We start from the raw sequence: 18802 nt of genomic DNA, 5'->3' as shown, positions 1-18802 counted from the left end.
TTTAGTAGAGGAGAGGTGGTGTTCCACAGATTGAAAATTAGAACGAAGGCCACGAATGTTGCAGAAATTGATAGTGAAAGTATTAGATGAAGTGTCAAGACACCCAAGGTCGACAGCAGAGGGCAGTCCGACCTGGGGACATTTATGGTCCCCTCCCAGAGGACTGAGGCAGGGCGTGGTGAAGCCATTATTAAATTTTGATTTGAAGAGAGTGTAAAAGTGTAAGGTGTTGTAGTGTAGTGTAGGAAGTAGTAGAAGTTGTCTTTAGAGGGCAGGCTGCAGCTGCTCAATTGTATAAATACCACATATAATAATATATATATATATATATATATATATATATATATATATATATATATCCTGGAGTATTCCACATATATGAATAAGCCTAGATATATATGTATATGCTATATATATATATATATATATGTATATATATATATATATATATATATATATATATATATATATATATATATATATATATATATATATATATATATATATATATATATATATATATATATATATATATATATATATATATATATATATATATATATATATATATATATATATATATATATATATATATATATATATATATATATATATATATATATATATATATATATATATATATATATATATATATATATATATATATATATATATATATATATATATATATATATATATATATATATATATATATATATATATACATATACCTGCCGCCCGGTGGAATACTCCAGGAGAGGTACTTAGGGATGTAGGCAGTGCTGCAGACTGAGTGATTCCCGTGTCCCTCTTCCCGGTTCCCTTTGTGGTCTCATTTATACAATTGAGCAGCTGCAGCCTGCCCTCTAAAGACAACTTCTACTACTTCCTACACTACACTACAACACCTTACACTTTTACACTCTCTTCAAATCAAAATTTAATAATGGCTTCACCACGCCCTGCCTCGGAGTCCCCTCTGGGAGGGGACCATAAATGTCCCCAGGTCGGACTGCCCTCTGCTGTCGACCTTGGGTGTCTTGACACTTCATCTAATACTTTCACTATCAATTTCTGCAACATTCGTGGCCTTCGTTCTAATTTTCAATCTGTGGAACACCACCTCTCCTCTACTAAACCTCATCTTCTCTTCCTAACTGAAACACAGTTGTCTGTGACTACTGACAGCAGCCCTTTTCTGTTCCCTCCTACTTGCTCTATCCTCATTTTCAATCCAAAGCTGGATGTTGCGCATACGTGCGTAACGACACCACTTGCTCTCGTGCCCACAATCTTGAATCTTCAGAATTTTCTACCATCTGGCTAAGACTTCAATGTCACTCTAACTAAATTCATCTGTGCTGTATACCTCTCACCTAATTCCTCTGACTATGTAAAATTCTTTGACTATTTGACTTCCAAGGTGGAGCACATCTTATCTCACTTTCCTTTGCTGAGATCTCCATTTTAGATTTCAATGTTCACCACCAGCTTTGGCTTTCATCTTCTTTCACTGACCAACCTGGTGAACAAACCTTCAACTTTGCTATCCTTCATGACCTAGAGCAGCTAGTGAAGTTCCCTACCCGTATTCCTGACCGCCTTGGAGACACGCCCAACATTCTTGATCTTTTCCTAACCTCCAACCCTTCTGCTTACTCTGTTAAACTTTCCTCTCCGTTGGGCTCCTCCGACCACAATCTAATTTCCGTTACCAGTTCTATCACTCCAGTGCAGCCTCAGGACCCGCCTAAGCGGAGGTGCTTCTGGCATTTTCATGTCAGAGATCCTTCTCTTTGTGCCGAGCGCATAACAGAGGTGATTATCTCTGGCATGGAGCTATACATTCCTCATACTTTCTCTAACCCTAAAGCTAAAAAGCCTTGGTTTAACTCTGCTTGTTCTCGTGCTGTCAATGATAAATATATATATATATATATATATATATATATATATATATATATATATATATATATATATATATATATATATATAGTGTTACGACCTTCAAGCAGCCTGACCCAGTGCCCTCAAGGAGCTGTGGGCACCAGTAACTGATTAAGTTAAATTACTCTTATTAAATAAAAAAATTAAGATAAGTAGTCAAGAGTGACTTAACGCAACGGTTCTTAACGCAAAAGGCTGTTCAGGGGTGCAACAGAACTGAAAAAATAATAAGGAAAAGGGTAAGAGAAATAACTGAAATCCTTAACTAATTTATTAACAAAAATAAGCAAAGTTAACTTAACAACAAACAAAATTAAACTTAAGGCCCGTGGATAGTTAAAAGTATGATAATCACATCCAAATAGAGAAAATAATAGCACTCACAAAAATATAGAATCACAAAATATAATAAATCAGGTAAATAAGTTTAACCTAACTGCTCAATACTGAAATAAGTCACCCGTGGGATGTCAACACACCTGCAGCTCAACACCACATACACAACAAAAGAAATAACTCATTAGCACCAAGAAATATAATAAATAAGCTGCTTAATGGTGAAAAAGCATAATATGAGACCACAAAAATAAATAAATAAGTACCACACTTACTAGAAGTAATAAGTAAACAAATTCACCACACACTTGCCCTCCCCTCTGACTGGTACACACAATAAAGAATAAATCACCACAAATAATATGATTGTTAGGTAATACAACCACAATAAACACCCAAAATCTCTCTCTTGGCTATACCAACATTCACAAAATGGCCAACAGCGTCTCCTTCGCTGAACAAAGATAAATCACCAAATATATTAGGTTAGCACCCAAAACCCCCAAAATATTCACACGTCACCAAACACAGTGAGTTAAATAAGTGCCAAGGAGAACCAGAATCCCTACAATCAGAGAAATAAGGATTTATACTCAGCCAGAGATATGAGATATGAGATGAGGGGAGCGGAGTGGCGGTCGTAGGTGTCCGCCCTGAGGCACACCCGTGTGGTCTGAGTCTGTGGCGTCGGTTCACAGGCCTCTGTCCGAGGGGAAAACATTACGTCACATGTTGTCATCTGAGCACCCATTGGCTAACACTCTAAACCTGCAGAGGGCGTGATCAGAACACTATCTGATTGGGCCCGGCACCATCGCCTTCCTCTCACAAAGACAATAGCAAACATGACGTCACGACACTCTCTAAAATCTCCAACGGGCACCCGCTTACACTAAAAGCATATTATTACACTAAAAGTACATTATTACAATAAATGTATACGAATCACGAAATACTAATGTAACATACAATAAAATAATAAATGGGTAAATATTACATACATAAGAAAGGCCGTCCTGAAAGCATTACAATAATATATACACGACGAAAATATTACTATCAGGGCGCCATCACAACTTAAGCTAAAACACAATACAATATATTAAATATCTGACGGTCGTAACAATATATATATATATATATATATATATATATATATATATATATATATATATATATATATATATATATATATATTCATGATGGTAGAAAAGCTTATTGGTTGATGTAGATGTGCTAACCATGAAATCATGAATTCATTGGGAATGGAAGGCATTAAAGAAAAAAAAAAAAGAGAAATATTGGCGGCTCCATTATCGGTCATTGCTTATTCATGACGATGCTAAACTTGGGCCGGGACTCATTATCATGGTTGAATATGTAAATAGATTGCCTGATGCAGGCGGCGAAGGCGGGTCATAAGAACATCCACTGCCTCGCTCCCCGGGTTAATTGACGAGCAGGTAAATGAGCTTCACATCCAGGGTGGCGAGGATCCGGTAACGCCCGGGCTGTGGCCGCGGCGTGTTTGCTCATGCACTGTTGTGTTTATTGATTAATATTGCAGAGAAAATGATAAAAAGTGAGAGGAGAAAGAAAGTAACGAAGGTGAATAAAAAGAGGAGAGGCGCAATGACCTGTACACGCCATTGTGTGTGTGTGTTTTATTTTTCTTTTACGTAGGGAAGAGGGCCAGCCAAGGGCAAAACAAAGAAAGTTAGAAAAAGGCCCACTTGAGCGCTGGCTCTCCAAAGACTTCAAAAAGTGCCAAAACCGTCAGCCAGAATTAGGGGAGCAAATGCCTCGATACCTCCCTCTTAAAAGAAGACAAGTTGTAGGAATTCGGAAATACAGATGCAGGGAGGGAGTTCCAGAGTTTACCAGTGAAAGGGATGAATGATTGAGCGTACTGGTTAACTCTTGCATTAGGGAGTTGGACAGAATAGGGATGAGAGGAAGAAGAAAGCCTTGTGCAGCGTGGCCGCAGGAGGAGGAGGCATGCAGTTAGCAAGATCAGTAGAACAGTTACCATGAAAATAGCGATAAAATATAGAAAGGGATGCAACATTTCGGCGGTGAGAAAGAGACTGAAGACAGTTAGTCAGAGGAGGGAGTTGATGAGACGAAGAGCTTTGATTCCACCCTATCAAGCAAAGCTGTGTGACTGGAACCCCCAAACATGCGAAGAGTACTCCATACAGGGACGGATAAGGCCCTTATACAGAGTAAGCAGTTGGAGGGCGAGAAAAACTGTCGGAGACGCCTCAGAACACCTAACTTCATAGAAGCTGTTTTAGCAAGAGATGAGATGTGAAGTTTCCAGTTAAGATTATGAGCAAAGGACAGACCGAGGATATTCATTGTGGAAGAGGAGACAGTTGAGTGTCATTGAAGAAGAGGGATAGTTGTCTGGAAGGTTGTGTCGAGTTGATAGATGGAGGAATTGAGTTTTGAGGCATTGAAAACTACTAGATTTTCTCTGCCCCAATCGGAAATCTTAGAAAGATCGGAAGTCAGGCGTTCCGTGGCGTCCCCGCGTGATCTGTTGATTTCCTGAAGGGTTGGACGTCTCTGAAAGAACGTGGAAAGATGTAGGGTGGTATCATCAGCGTAGGAGTGGATAGGGCAAGAAGTTTGGTTAAGAAGGTCATTAATGAATAATAGAAAGAGAGTGGGTGACAGGACAGAACCCTGAGGAACACCACTATTAATAGGTTTAGGAGAAGAACAGTAGCCGTCTACCACAGCAGCAATAGAGCGGTCGGAAAGGAAACTTGAGATAAAGTTGCAGAGAGAAGGATAGAAGCCGTAGGAGGGCAGTTTTGAAATCAAAGCTTTATGCCAGACTCTATCAAAAGCTTTTGATATGTCTAACGCAACAGCAAAAGTTTCACCGAAATCTCTAAAAGAGGATGACCAAGACTCAGTAAGGAAAGCCAGAAGATCACCAGTAGAGCGACCTTGACGGAAGCCATACTGGCGATCAGACAGAAGATTGTGAAGTGACAGATGTTTGAGAATCTTCCTATTCAGGATAGATTCAAAAACTTTAGACAAGCAAGAGATTAAAGCTATAGGACGGTAGTTTGAGGGGTTAGAACGGTCACCCTTTTAGGAACAGGCTGAATGTAGGCGAACTTCCAGCAGGAAGGAAAGGTAGAAGTCGATAGACAAAGTTGGAAGAGTTTGGCCAGGCAAGGTGCAAGCACAGAAGCACAGTTTTTGAGAACAATAGGAGGGACCCCATCAGGTCCATAAGCCTTCCGAGGGTTTAGGCCAGCAAGGGCATGGAAAACATCATTACGAAGAATTTTGATTGTAGACATGAAATAGTCAGAGGGAGGAGGAGAGGAGGACAAGCCCAGAATCGTCCAAGGTGGAGTTGTGAGCAAAGGTTTGAGAAAAGAGTTCAGCTTTAGAGACAGAGATGGCAGTGGTGCCATCAGGATGAAATAAAGGAGGAAAGATGAAGAAGTGAAGTTATTTGAGATGTTTTGGCTAGATGCCAGAAGTCACGAGGAGAGTTTGAGTTTGAAAGATTTTGACATTTCCTATTTATGAAAGAGTGTTTGGCAAGTTGAAGAACAGACTTGGCATGATTCCGGGCAGAGATATAAAGTGCATGAGATTCAGGAGATGGAAGGCTCAAGTACCTTTTGTGGGCAACCTCTCTATCATGTATAGCACGAGAACAGGCTGAGTTAAACCAAGGTTTAGAAGGTTTAGGTTGAGAAAAGAATGAGGAATGTACGCCTCCATGCCAGATACTAACACCTCTGTTATGCGTTCAGCACAAAGAGATGGGTCTCTGACACGGAAGCAATAATCATTCCAGGAAAATCAGCATAATACCTCCTCAGGTTCCCCCAACTGGCAGAGGCAAAACGCCAGAGGCACCTTCGCTTTGGGGGATCCTGCGGAGGGATTGGAAAAATAGGACAAGATACAGAAATGAGATTGTGATCGGAGGAGCCCAACGGAGTTGTAAGGGTCACAGCATAAGCAGAAGGGTTAGAGGTGAGGAAGAGATCAAGAATGTTGGGCGTGTCTCCAAGACGGTCAGGAATACGAGTAGGGAGTTGCACTAGTTGCTCTAGGTCATAGAGGATAGCAAAGTTGAAGGCTAGTTAACCAGGATGGTCAGTGAAGGGAGAGGAAAGCCAAAGCTGTTGGTGAACATTGAAATCTCCAAGAATGGAAATCTCATCGAAAGGGTAGAGGGATAGAATGTGCTCCACTTTAGAAGTTAAGTAGTCGAAGAAATTACTATAGTCAGAAGATTTAGGGGAGAGATAAACAGCACAGATGAATTTAGTTTGAGAGTGACTGTTAAGTGGGGGCCGCCGCGGTACAGTGGAACCATGCGTGCTTTGGGATCCGAGGGGTCTCCAAGCGCACGGGTTCGAATCCTGTCCAGGGTCCGAGTGTAGATTGGACTTACTCACTCGGGGCAACGGTTTCCTAGCGGGTGGGCTTTGAGATAGGGGGTACTCAAAAAGTATCCCCTTTAGCCCATAAATTCCCGTGAAAAGCCCACATGGTATAAATAAAAAAATAAAAAAGTCGTAGCCAGATGGTGGAAAATTCGGAAGACTCAAGAGCGTGGGCACGAGAGCAAGTTAAGTCGTGTGTGTGTGTGTGTGTGTGTTTCACTGTTTGAACTGCTGCAGTCTCTGACGAGACAGCCTGACGTTACTCTACGGAACGAGCTCAGAGTTCATTATTTCCGATCTTCGGAAAGGCCTGAGACTAGGCCATGTGTGTGTGTGTGTGTGTGTGTGAGATAGAGAGAGAGAGAGAGAGAAAATTTATGAGCTCGATTTTTAGAGGACATAATTGCGTGACGCCATTGAGCAGGTCAAGGCCAAGGTGTGGTTTTCTTGACTGCTGAATATTCAAGACACCGGCAACCTTATCTGGCGCTTGTCCCGCTCATAAGATCGTGATAATTTTGGTAATGTGTATTTTCATGAGTTTTGAAGCAGATAATGTTTGTTATAAGAGATAGCATAAGAAAGACTGCATTGGTGGTCGGATCCTCTTGTCTTGTGGCAGTGTGTTCCTCCTCTTCCCAATATTGCGCAGTTTCAGTTACATGCTTGTCATTTCCGGGAATAACGCAGCTGCTTGTCTGTCTGTCATTCAAGGGCCACTTAATTGATTGGTGCTAAGAATGCTATCATGAGGTTGGGTCATAGCCTGCTCTCTCTCTCTCTCTCTCTCTCTCTCTCTCTCTCTCTCTCTCTCTCTCTCTCTCTCTCTCTCTCCCGTCAGTTTTTTTGTTTATTTTCCATCACCTTATCTCACGTCCATGCTGTCATGCAGCCTTTTGAGTTTTCTATGGATAAGAATTTTTAGTTCGGAACTCTGAGGCCAAGACCGAAATCGTAGGTGCGTCTTTCCTGTCCCACTCGTAGACAGGGGGCGAGGCGTTACACTGGATGGAGAGTGTGATTGCTGCATTATTCCGCCTATCCTCCAAGCAGAACAGGACACACTGAGGTGAAATGACAAGACCTTCAGTCCTTCACAGCCTGTATTTTCCTAATATTTTTTTTTATACATTTGTATTATAATGTTATATTGGTATATTATTGTCATAATCCTTGTTAATTGCAGCATAATTGTGTCAAAACAAGTTGTGGGATGCGCTGAAACTGTTCAAAAGTGTTTGCACACACGCACGCACACACATACACACACACACACACACACACACACACACACACACACACACACACACACACACACACACACACACACACACACATATATATATATATATATATATATATATATATATATATATATATATATATATATATATATACACACACACACACACAGTGAAGATATTCATAGATATAGAACAACCTTAGCTTGCTGATGTAAATGTCAATGGCGTGCATTGCACACCACAGACGACCAACAGGAGAGGGCAGGGTGGCTACGGACACAGGAGACACAAAGTCGATGTTCATTGCGTTGAGGTAGCACACCACCAGGATGCTCAACAAACTTTTGTTGCGATCAGTAATAACGGAATTTGCAGGTAATGTTCTGCCTCCTTGGCTGCGTCGGTCAGCACATTCAGTAGTTCCTCGCCCCATTTGAGATTATTGCTGATTTTCATTAAGTCGTTTTTGGATCCCTGACTGAAGGAAGTGATGGTAGTGAGCGTCCATGGATGGGTAGTGTGTTTTGACGTCATTTTGGCCGTCACACACTGGGTCAGGCGTGTCATCTCTAGCAGAAGCGTTGTAATAATTACTGTATATAGGATGGAAATCATGTTTATAAGAAATTCCGTGTAGGCAAATAATACCTTGTGAAGTTGTGAATTGATGATGTGGTTAAAACACATTGTCGATAAAATCGGTGTACACACAGAACATATAACTGTAAGGAGTAAGAAGATTGACAAACATGTATGTCCGTCACCAGGGCAAGTTTTGCTGTTTGTTTTCACTTGCACCAGGTGGAGCAACTTTACGATATTAGCTATCTTGTTTGCGTTCCAGACAGCGAATAAAGTAAGAACGAAAGGACTGAAAATTGTCACTGTAAGATTCAGTGTATAGAGCACCACGTTGACCGTGTGTTCCTGTGTCTGTACGGCCAGTGCGGATTCTTTCGCCATATATATGCTGGTTACAAACAGGTATAGGACGACAAAGCCGCTCCAGACAGTCAGGCACCGCCTTCATCTGAGGTGTAGGGGACCCTCGTAATGCTCTGATACTGTCCAGCTGTAGGGCAGACCACCTACCGCACTCAGCGCCACCAGAGCCCGCAGCAGGATCAGCTCATACCTTGCCTTCATGTTCTGTTGTTCGCCTCTATGTTACTGGACTTCTTACTCAGATCGGTGGTGGTGTCGTGTGTTGCTGAATCCGAGTGACGCACGTTACTAAGACTATGCACCTGGTGAAGTAGACAACTCGAGATCATATATAATTCCATAACCATTATTCATTTTACTTCTCCAAACATTACTGTTGCTCGCAATGTTGCCATCGTCACTTAAATTGTCATCTCCACTATTATTAAAGTGATGAATTTTTAAGTCTCTAATTACTCCTAATTCCACTATGTTTGCACAGGATGAATCCAGTATTTCATCTCTAATTTAGTATGCTCTTCAATTTGCTACACACCAGTGATCTCATATGTACTTTGTTTTCCAAGCAACTATCTTATTATTAATTCTTCTGCTAATAACACTTATCATTAGCCTAACTCGGTCAGTCAGTCAGTCATCTTAACAGTGTGTGTATCTATCCATTAATATTTATCCGTAGGTATGCCTGTAATTATGTTTATCTGTTGTGTTGTAATGCACATGCGCCCATTCCCCCACACACAAGAAACAAGGGAACACACATTACCTTACTCTTGTAAAGGTCGATGACGTGCATGGCGCACCAGGAGCGTCCTATGAATGACGCCAGGAATAACAGGTGTGTGACATGGACTGGTGTAGTGCTTTGCGTCATCATGTAGAAAGTGAAGAGTATGTTCAGGAAACCTTCTCCTCCAATCAGTAACAATGGCATCCTCAGATAATCTTCAGCTTTTCTCGCTGCTTCGTTCAACATCCGCAGTGATCTCTCGTGCGACACTAAACAGTCAATTTTGATGAAGATCTTGTCGAAGAAAGGAGTTTGGTCGGCATTGTTTCTCGAGTCCTCAGACCCCGCCAGACAGGTGGTTAGGCGCTCAGTCAAATCAGTAATCTCGAGCATGACAACAGTCATGATTCCTAGAACTAATATGACAATCAGGGAAAAGATAACTTCCTGATGTATAATAGTTATGTTGAAATGATATTGCTCGTTAATGCTTAATATAAACAAGGATACCGGTGCCCCAGCGGTGCACACCATTGTCGCCAGGAGAATGATGGCAATGTTGATGTGGCTTTCTGTAGTGTGTTGATCACATGTCGCCTGTGCCTGCACCAAACTAATCAGCTGTACCATACTGACCATCTTATTGGCCTTGCAGAGTGCAAAGAAGATTAAACAAGTGGGAGTAAAGTTAACTAATAGGTTATTGATGGTGAATAAGGCAGAACTAACGTCCTGAAACATAGCAGTCTCTAACATGTAGTTTTTTGTTCTGTAAATGCAAATTGTCAGTAGGTACAGCACAACCACGCCGCTCCAGGCAAGCAGAGCCCTCCTTCGTCTGAGCTGGAGACGTCCCTCCCAGTACCCTGAGGCTGTCCATGTGTAAGGAAGGCCACCTGCTACCCTCAGCATTGCCAGCGTCCACAACAAGAGGTGTCTAGATTTTTTCTCCATGCTTTAGTCTTCACTGTAGGGACGCCTTTTGTGGAGCTCGGGACGTCGGTGCTGCTGTGGTAAAGACTAGGGCACGAATGGCCTCCCTGACCAGGAAGTTGTTGTTCCTCTGGAGTGACCGTTATCGACCTGCAAATTTAACCTTTCATCAAACTGTTTACTGTCTGTTAATTATTTATGAGTTTAATCAGACTAATTTAGACGAGCACCACCACCACCACCACCACCACCACCACTACTCTCTACTTCTTTCTATAAACGTCAGGCATTCTCATCGAAAATATTTGTGAATTCTCTAGAACATTTGGGTAAACTAATTCAGCTGTCTGTCGGGCTATCCGGTAAAGAAACCAAAGTATTCTGTGCAACTGATACTTACGCAGTTTAGTGGGTGATGAGAATCTGGCCTTTTTCAGTTTGGAGGTGAAGGCGCTAAGACAGATTATTAAAAGTCCTAAGTGTGTGTGTGTGTGTGTGTGTGTGTGTGTGTGTGTGCGTGCGTGTGCGTGTTTTACGTTATGGCCTATGTTACGGCCCGCCCGTAACATGCATTACTACCATCACCTCCTCTGCTTGTTACCTCGTTCGCCACCTCTCCGCCTCACCTTCCACGCCTACGTCTCGTGAACCTTCCACGTCACCGTTTCATGAAGCCCGGCTACTGTCCCGAAGTTGGATTCACGCGGCCCCTTTCGACTCAACCGAAAGTGTTGAGCCAGCTCTTGGTTTTCTGGATTGGCAGTTGAGATCCAAGCCTCAACCAGTGAACACAACGCCTCTTGGTTCTGCCGTGGGATCAACCATCACCCAGCATTTCACCACTGCGACACCGCATAAGTATCACTTCCCCTCGTCCGTGCTTTCCACATTGCCTCTATATAGGATTAGGATTATTGTTAGGTATTAAGTTGGGTTCTTTATTGTTGTATTTATTACTGTGTTATATGTATATGTGTATGTCATTTTCCTGTGTTTCATGTTATATATCTGTGTTTCATGTTTCTTGTTATATATGTGTCAATTTCATTATGGGTTATTAAAGTAGCTTTTAAAGTGACCCCTTTGCATTTCCTCACCAGTTGAACCTGCAGTGTTTTTTTTATTGTTATTGTTCACCGGCTCTCCGATGCCAATCTTACCAGTTTAACCGGTGAACGTAACAATTGGCGACCGTGACAGGACCATTATAACCCATGTTCAGTGTTCCATTTTTCCAGTGACTTTTTTCTGTGATTGCTTGTGTTTCTGTGGTGTTGTGACTCTGATGTGTTTTTTTCTGTGACTTACTCTGCGTGTGGTTTAAATTTACCTTTGTGCGATCAAGTGGCTCCTTTTGGGTTAAACGTGCTTCGTGACTTTCATTGGTATCGCATAGCAGTGGTAGAGCAGGAAACCAGGTAGAAAGGCGTGTTCACCGATAGCACTTATCTCTATTTTTGCACATAGGCAGGTGTGTAATAAGTGTTATCCAAGTGTTGGGATCATCATATGTTCATGCGAACCCTCAATGCCCTCACTTCGCGGATCATTTTTCTCGCTAGTTAGAATCGGCCATTTTAACTAGTCTCTCAGACTAATCCGCCTCCTTATCAATAACAAGTCTCAGTACAATTCGCTCCTCACTCTCAAGTCTCGTAACTAGAGTAATCCGGATCCCTCTTAATGCCGTAACTCTCTAGTTTACCCCTCATTAGTGATTGTACTCATAAGTGTTTACTTAAGTATAATCTAGGTAATTTCCAAGGTTGCCTTTATTATCACTCTGCCAAGTTCCTCACTTAAGTAATTCGCTTATCATTTTTTTTGTTGTGGTTTAACATCTATTTAATATGGCTTCCGCTCAGTTTAACGTTGAAGATTTTGTGCCGACCCTTCTCTGGAACAACTTAAATATGCTAATATAAAGAAGGACCAATGGAAAGCCATCGCTAAACATTTTGATGTTCCCATCACGTATCAGATGACTAAAGAGGTCATTAAGAATGTAGTTGTTGAACATCTAGTGCAAGAAGGTCAGTTGCTAGGAAATGCCATAGAAGAGTTAACTCCCATGTCAGCCTCTACGAGGACTATAATACACAGTCCCCAGGAAGAACAGGATAAGAGTAGGATAAGTCAGTGGGAAATTGAGAAGCTTAAACTAGAATACCGGATGCATGAAAAAACAAATGCAACTACTGGCAGAAAAAGAAGCGAAAGAGATGCAACTAGAGGCAGACAAAGAAGAGAAAGAAATGCAACTACAGGAGAAAAAGAACTAAGCAGAAAAAAGAGAAAGAGAGAGAATTTCAGTTACAACTTAGAAGGCAGGAGAAAGAGTTAGAAATTCAGGAGTTAGCCCTACGAAATGACGCTAAGTTTAGAGGGAAGAAATAGATATAAAGAAACAGTTAGCAAGCTTTAATCCTGCTACAGCTGCTCCGCTAGTTCCCCCTTTTGATGAATCTGATGTTGACGGGTCATTTCGCGCTTTTGAGAGGATTGCTAATAGGAATAAATGGCCCAAGGATCAGTGGGTGTCTCTCCTTGTCCCTAAGCTAGTAGGAAAAGCTTATAGGGTATACAACGGCCTTAGTGATGAGGTAGAATATGAAGAGATCAAAGGTAACATTCTAGACGCCTACTCTATCACTTCTGATGGATACAGACAACAGTTTCGAAAGTATGTGAAACCAGAGTCTCACACCTATGTTGAATTCGCTAGTGAGAAACTAAGACAATTTAAGAAATGGTTAGCCGCCCTTAACATTACCACCTTTTCGGAGTTGCTCAATCTAATGGTCCTGGAAGAATGGAAGAACAAGTTACCATTTAATATTCTGAGGCATGTGGAAGAACGGGAGAGAGTGATCTTATGTCTGCCGCTAAAGTGGCTGATGCGTTTGCTTTGTTGATGGGATCCCTGGGTAGTAGAGGTCGTGGTTCACTGTCTAATGTTAGGTCCTCCTTTGGGGAAGGTTTTGGGGCGCGGGTGGTAAGCCAACCGGATTCTCGCCAAATGCATATAATTCCCCCTGGTGTACATACTGTAAGAAGCCAGGTCACACGATCCAGAAATGTAGACACCCAAATTGCAAGGGTTCTCAACGTCAATTTTCTTTTGTGGCCCCTAGACCTAACACATTTGAGAACAAGAAACCAGTGGCCCTAGCTAACCCTGTCAACTCTCCTCTAGAACTTTATGACTCGTACATGTATCAAGGTAAAGTGTCCCTGACTGATGGTAAAGACAAGGCAATAAATATCAAGGTTCTGCGTGATACAGGTGCTGCCCAATCCATCTTAAGGGAAGATGTCATCCCTAACATCAAACAGGCTTTCACTGGGAGAAGGTGATCCTTACAGGTCTCGAATCACAGCTCTCCTATCCCTTGGCTAATATTAGCTTACAGTGCCCGTTCATTTCAGGAGAGGTTGAGGTAGCCATTAAACCTGGTGAACTGCCAGTACCGGGGTACATCTTGTACTGGGTAATGATCTTGCGGGTAACTTGGCTGTTCCAAACTTAATTGTTCTTGATTCTCCCTTAACAGAAAGTCCCACTAAGACCCTGGACGAAACATCCCTCACTTCTTCCCAGTGTGTGCAGTCACCAGGTCTCAGTCCAAGTCCCCTGCCCTTTCATCACCTCCTCCACCAATGATTGCCTCTACTGACAACTTGTATAATAACATCATTTCAAAGGAGAATTTGATTAATGCTCAGGAACAGGATCTCACTTTGGCTAAGATCAGACATGTGGCCAGTGAGACAAAGGATATGTCTAAATTGCCTTGTTTTTATTATCAGGAAGGAGTCCTGATGCGTGCCTACAGACCTCCTGAACTGAAACAACTAGACACCTGGTCAGAAACACATCAAGTTGTCATCCCTTGTCTGTAAGACCAGCCATTATAGAACTAGCTCATGATGGATTGTCAGGTCATCTAGGCATCCAAAAACCTACAAGAAGGCTCTTCAACATTTTTTTGGCCAGGAATGAAAAAGGATGTGTCACACTATGTAAAAACATGTCACATATGTCAAATTGTGGGTAAGCCTAACGAACGCCTTGTGCCAGCTCCTCTGACGCCTATTCCAGTTCAGACGGAGCCCTTCGAAAAGATCATACTAGACTGCGTAGGGCCCTTACCCAAAACCAAACGAGGGAATCAGTATTTGTTAACCCTCATGGATCCCACTACCAGGTACCCTGAAGCATTCCCTCTTAAGAACATCACATCAAAGACCATTGTAAAACATCTAATACATTTTTTCACCTCGGTAGGAATTCCAAAACAAATTCAGTCTGACAAGGGTAGCAATTTCACTAGCCATTTTTCCAACAGATAGTGAATGAGCTAAACATCGACCATGTTACCTCCTCGGCTTACCACCCCAATCCCAAGGCTGTCTGGAGCGGTTTCACCAAACATTAAAATCCATGATGAAGAAGTATTGCTTGGAGCATCAAGGAGACTGGGATGAAAGTATTTCTTTCCTTCTCTTCGCTTTAAGAGAATCTCCTCAAGATTCTTTAGGTTACTCCCTTTGAATTACTCTATGGTAGACAGATCAGGGGCCTCTCAAAATATTAAAGGATCAATGGTTTACTCAAAATACTCCTTCAAGCCCCAGTGTGTCTGACTACATCAGTAACCTTAAGAATAAAATCAGTGAAGTCAGATCTTTTGCTAAATCAAACTTCCTCAAATCTCAAACTAAAATGCAACAGAATTCTCTTCCCAAATCTGTCATGAGAAGTTTCAAACCAGGAGACAAGGTTTTACTTTTTCTCCCCACTCCAGGCAATGCTCTTCACAGTAAGTTCATGGGACCTTATGTTGTGGCTCAAAAACTAAGTCCATTAAATTATGTGGTCCACACTCCTGACCGTCGTAAGGATTCCCAACTTGTTCATATTAATCTAATGAAACCTTACCACTCCAGAGAACCAGAGGACGACTTGTCTCGCGCTGTACCTGTATGTCTGATAGGAAAGGAGTCTGGTCCTGTGCCCCCGAGGAAGAGTCCGACATCGAATTCCTCTTCTCGTCACCTAAAGGACGCCCCTCAAACAGCCAAATCATGTCCAACCTTGATGAGGTGTTTCTTTCCTTAACACCTTCACAACAGTCTGATCTTAAAAGTTATTGCCAGACTCCTACCCATTGCCCTTGATAGAGGACCTTATAGATAGTATAGGAGTAGCCAAATTTGTAACCACTATAGACTTGCTTAAAGGTTACTACCAGATTCCCCTCTCGGACGAGGCCCAAATAATATCCGCCTTCATCACTCCTTCGGACTATACCAATACCAAGTGATGCCCTTTTGCGTGTCTAATGCTCCCGCCACCTTCCAGAGGGCTATAAATTACATAACTCAGGACTTGAGGGCAACATCTACTTCACCGACCTGTTCCTGGGCGGCACCTTCCTCACCTACGGCACGGAGGTCATCAACTTCCCTGACATGGACCCCGAGAAGCGCATCGATCCCATGACACGCATCTTCCCCAGAGTCACCAAGTGCACCTTCAGGAAGTTCGGCCCTTCGGGAACCATCGAGACCCACGACACCATGTGTGTGCTGGCGGTTAACATCATCAACGAGAAGATCTACATTTTCATCTGGTTCTGGCTGGTCTCTCTCACCACCATCACCGCTGTCTGGCTCGTGTATCGCCTCCTCGTCATCGTCTCCTCCGATGTGCGCTTCAAGCTTCTGCAGGTTCTTCCTTTGCGAGGTGCTGTGTCTGGTGGTGGGGTGGACAACATCATCGCCGACGCCTTATCAAGATCTCCCGTCTCACCTCCTTCATGAGCCCATTACGGAGGTCTTAGGGGGGAGGAAATGTTACGGCCCGCCCGTAACATGCATTACTACCATCACCTCCTCCGCTTGTTACCTCGTTCGCCACCTCTCCGCCTCCCCTTCCACGTCACCGTCTCGTGAACCTTCCACGCCACCGTCTCGTGAACCTTCCACGTCACCGTTTCATGAAGCCCGGCTACTGTCCCGAAGTTGGATTCACGCGGCCCCTTTCGACTCAACCGAAAGTGTTGAGCCAGCTCTTGGTTTTCTGGATTGGCAGTTGAGATCCAAGCCTCAACCAGTGAACACAACGCCTCTTGGTTCTGCCGTGGGATCAACCATCACCCAGCATTTCACCACTGCGACACCGCATAAGTATCACTTCCCTCGTCCGTGTTTTCCACATTGCCTCTATATAGGATTAGGATTATTGTTAGGTATTAAGTTGGGTTCTTTATTGTTGTATTTATTACTGTGTTATATGTATATGTGTATGTCATTTTCCTGTGTTTCATGTTATATATCTGTGTTTCATGTTTCTTGTTATATATGTGTCAATTTCATTATGGGTTATTAAAGTAGCTTTTAAAGTGACCCCTTTTGCATTTCCTCACCAGTTGAACCTGCAGTGTTTTTTTTATTGTTATTGTTCACCGGCTCTCCGATGCCAATCTTACCAGTTTAACCGGTGAACGTAACACGTCTGCCCAATCACACGTTCACCACCTTATCCACTACGCCACCGCCTCCCTGTGTGTAATTCACTGTTTGATCTGCTGCAGTCTATGACGAGACAGCCAGACGTTACCCTACGGAACGAGCTCAGAGCTCATTATTTCCGATCAGGTCTGAGACCAGGCTCGGGACAACAAGGTCACAACTCCTCGATTTACATCCCGTACCTACTCATTGCTAGGTGAACAGGGGCTACACGTGAAAGGAGACACACCCAAATATCTCCACCCGGCCGGGGAATCGAACCCTGGTCATCTGGCTTGTGAAGCCAACGCTCTAACCACTGAGCTACCGTGTGTGTGTGTGTGTGTGTGTGTGTGTGTGTGTGAGAGAGAGAGAGAGAGAGAGAGAGAGAGAGAGAGAGAGAGTTAGGAAGTTCTGGTGCTTCCTTTTGCTGTTCAGTCATGAATTCATATCAGTCTTGGTTATGTATAAGGCAGCTTTCCATTTAATTACATCACCAATTCAAGTTCCTTCATCTTCATTGTATTCGTGATCAGCGCCATCGGGTTCCCTGCGTCTCTCTTTCCTTTCCTGCACGTGGCCTCTTTCCCAGCCGTGCCCTGCCTGACGTCATCCACCTCACCTTCCTCACCTTGCCCTCTTCACCTCGCCTTGCCTCACCTCACTTCGCTTCGCCTCGCCTCACCTCGCCCCATTGTCATCTCCTCCCTCAGGCTCCCTCATTACGCGGAGCTGACTGTCGGTCGGTCGCTGTAACTCATAATGAACAATTACTCCTCCACAAAGGCTGGAGGTAACGAGCGCTTTGTGGTACACTCAACTCATTAAAAGTCAAAATAGATTATAGCAATTTTCTCGTCTCAGAGTTTAGCTTGATAAGCGAACTTACGCGGTGATGGTGACGGGGAAGTTATTAATGGTGGTGGTGGTGGTGGTGGTGGTCATAGTGATCAAACTGAATTTCCGTGATTTAAGCCACTTAGTATTTGTTGGTGCCTCCGATAACGAAGTGTATGGGGGAGGGAATGAAAGAGAACAACAAGAACGAAGAAGAATGATGAAACCATCTAAGGGAAAAAGGAAGCAGAGTGAGAAGAAGACAGTGGAAGAAGGAGGAAGATCATAGGCTTTCTCCATCTCTCTCGCCTCCTCCTCTTACACTTCTTCACACCACCTCTTCTCCACCACCCCCATTAAAGACTCTAGACCGCGGTCAGCTCTTGCGTCACTGAGCTGCCTTCCCGCCCTCGTTAATTGTTATACGGCCTCATTTCTCTTACTTAGCGAACCTCAGATGCTCGCCTCATCCCCAGAGAGAGAGAGAGAGAGAGAGAGAGAGAGAGAGAGAGAGAGAGAGAGAGAGAGAGAGAGAGAGATGGTCCACTAGTAATCGTGTTATATTGAAGGTATTTTGCATCGGGCTGAGAGTATTAACGCGGTGTTTTGTGTAGCAATGCGTGAATTACAAAGTTCCCGGAGTGGAGTAGCGTCAGCAGGAATCCAGTTATCGCGGGAAGGCGTCGCTGCTATCGCCCCACTTGCTGATATCGTTAGGCGTGTGAATTTTATTATAGCGGCAACAACACGCGCGAATCCAGACACATACTGAAAGAGGGAGAGGCTGAAAAGATATCTCTCCATTCGCCTCCATGAGCATTCTTTGATATTATTGGGTTCCTAAGTCTCTTCAAAGCTTTAAAGTCTCTCTAAGGCGCCTC

The sequence above is a fragment of the Portunus trituberculatus genome, chromosome 18, assembly GCF_017591435.1.
Source record: "Portunus trituberculatus isolate SZX2019 chromosome 18, ASM1759143v1, whole genome shotgun sequence".
NCBI lineage: Eukaryota > Metazoa > Arthropoda > Malacostraca > Decapoda > Portunidae > Portunus > Portunus trituberculatus.
The sequence above is the reverse complement of the archived record's forward strand: the minus strand, read 5'-3'. Positions refer to the sequence as shown.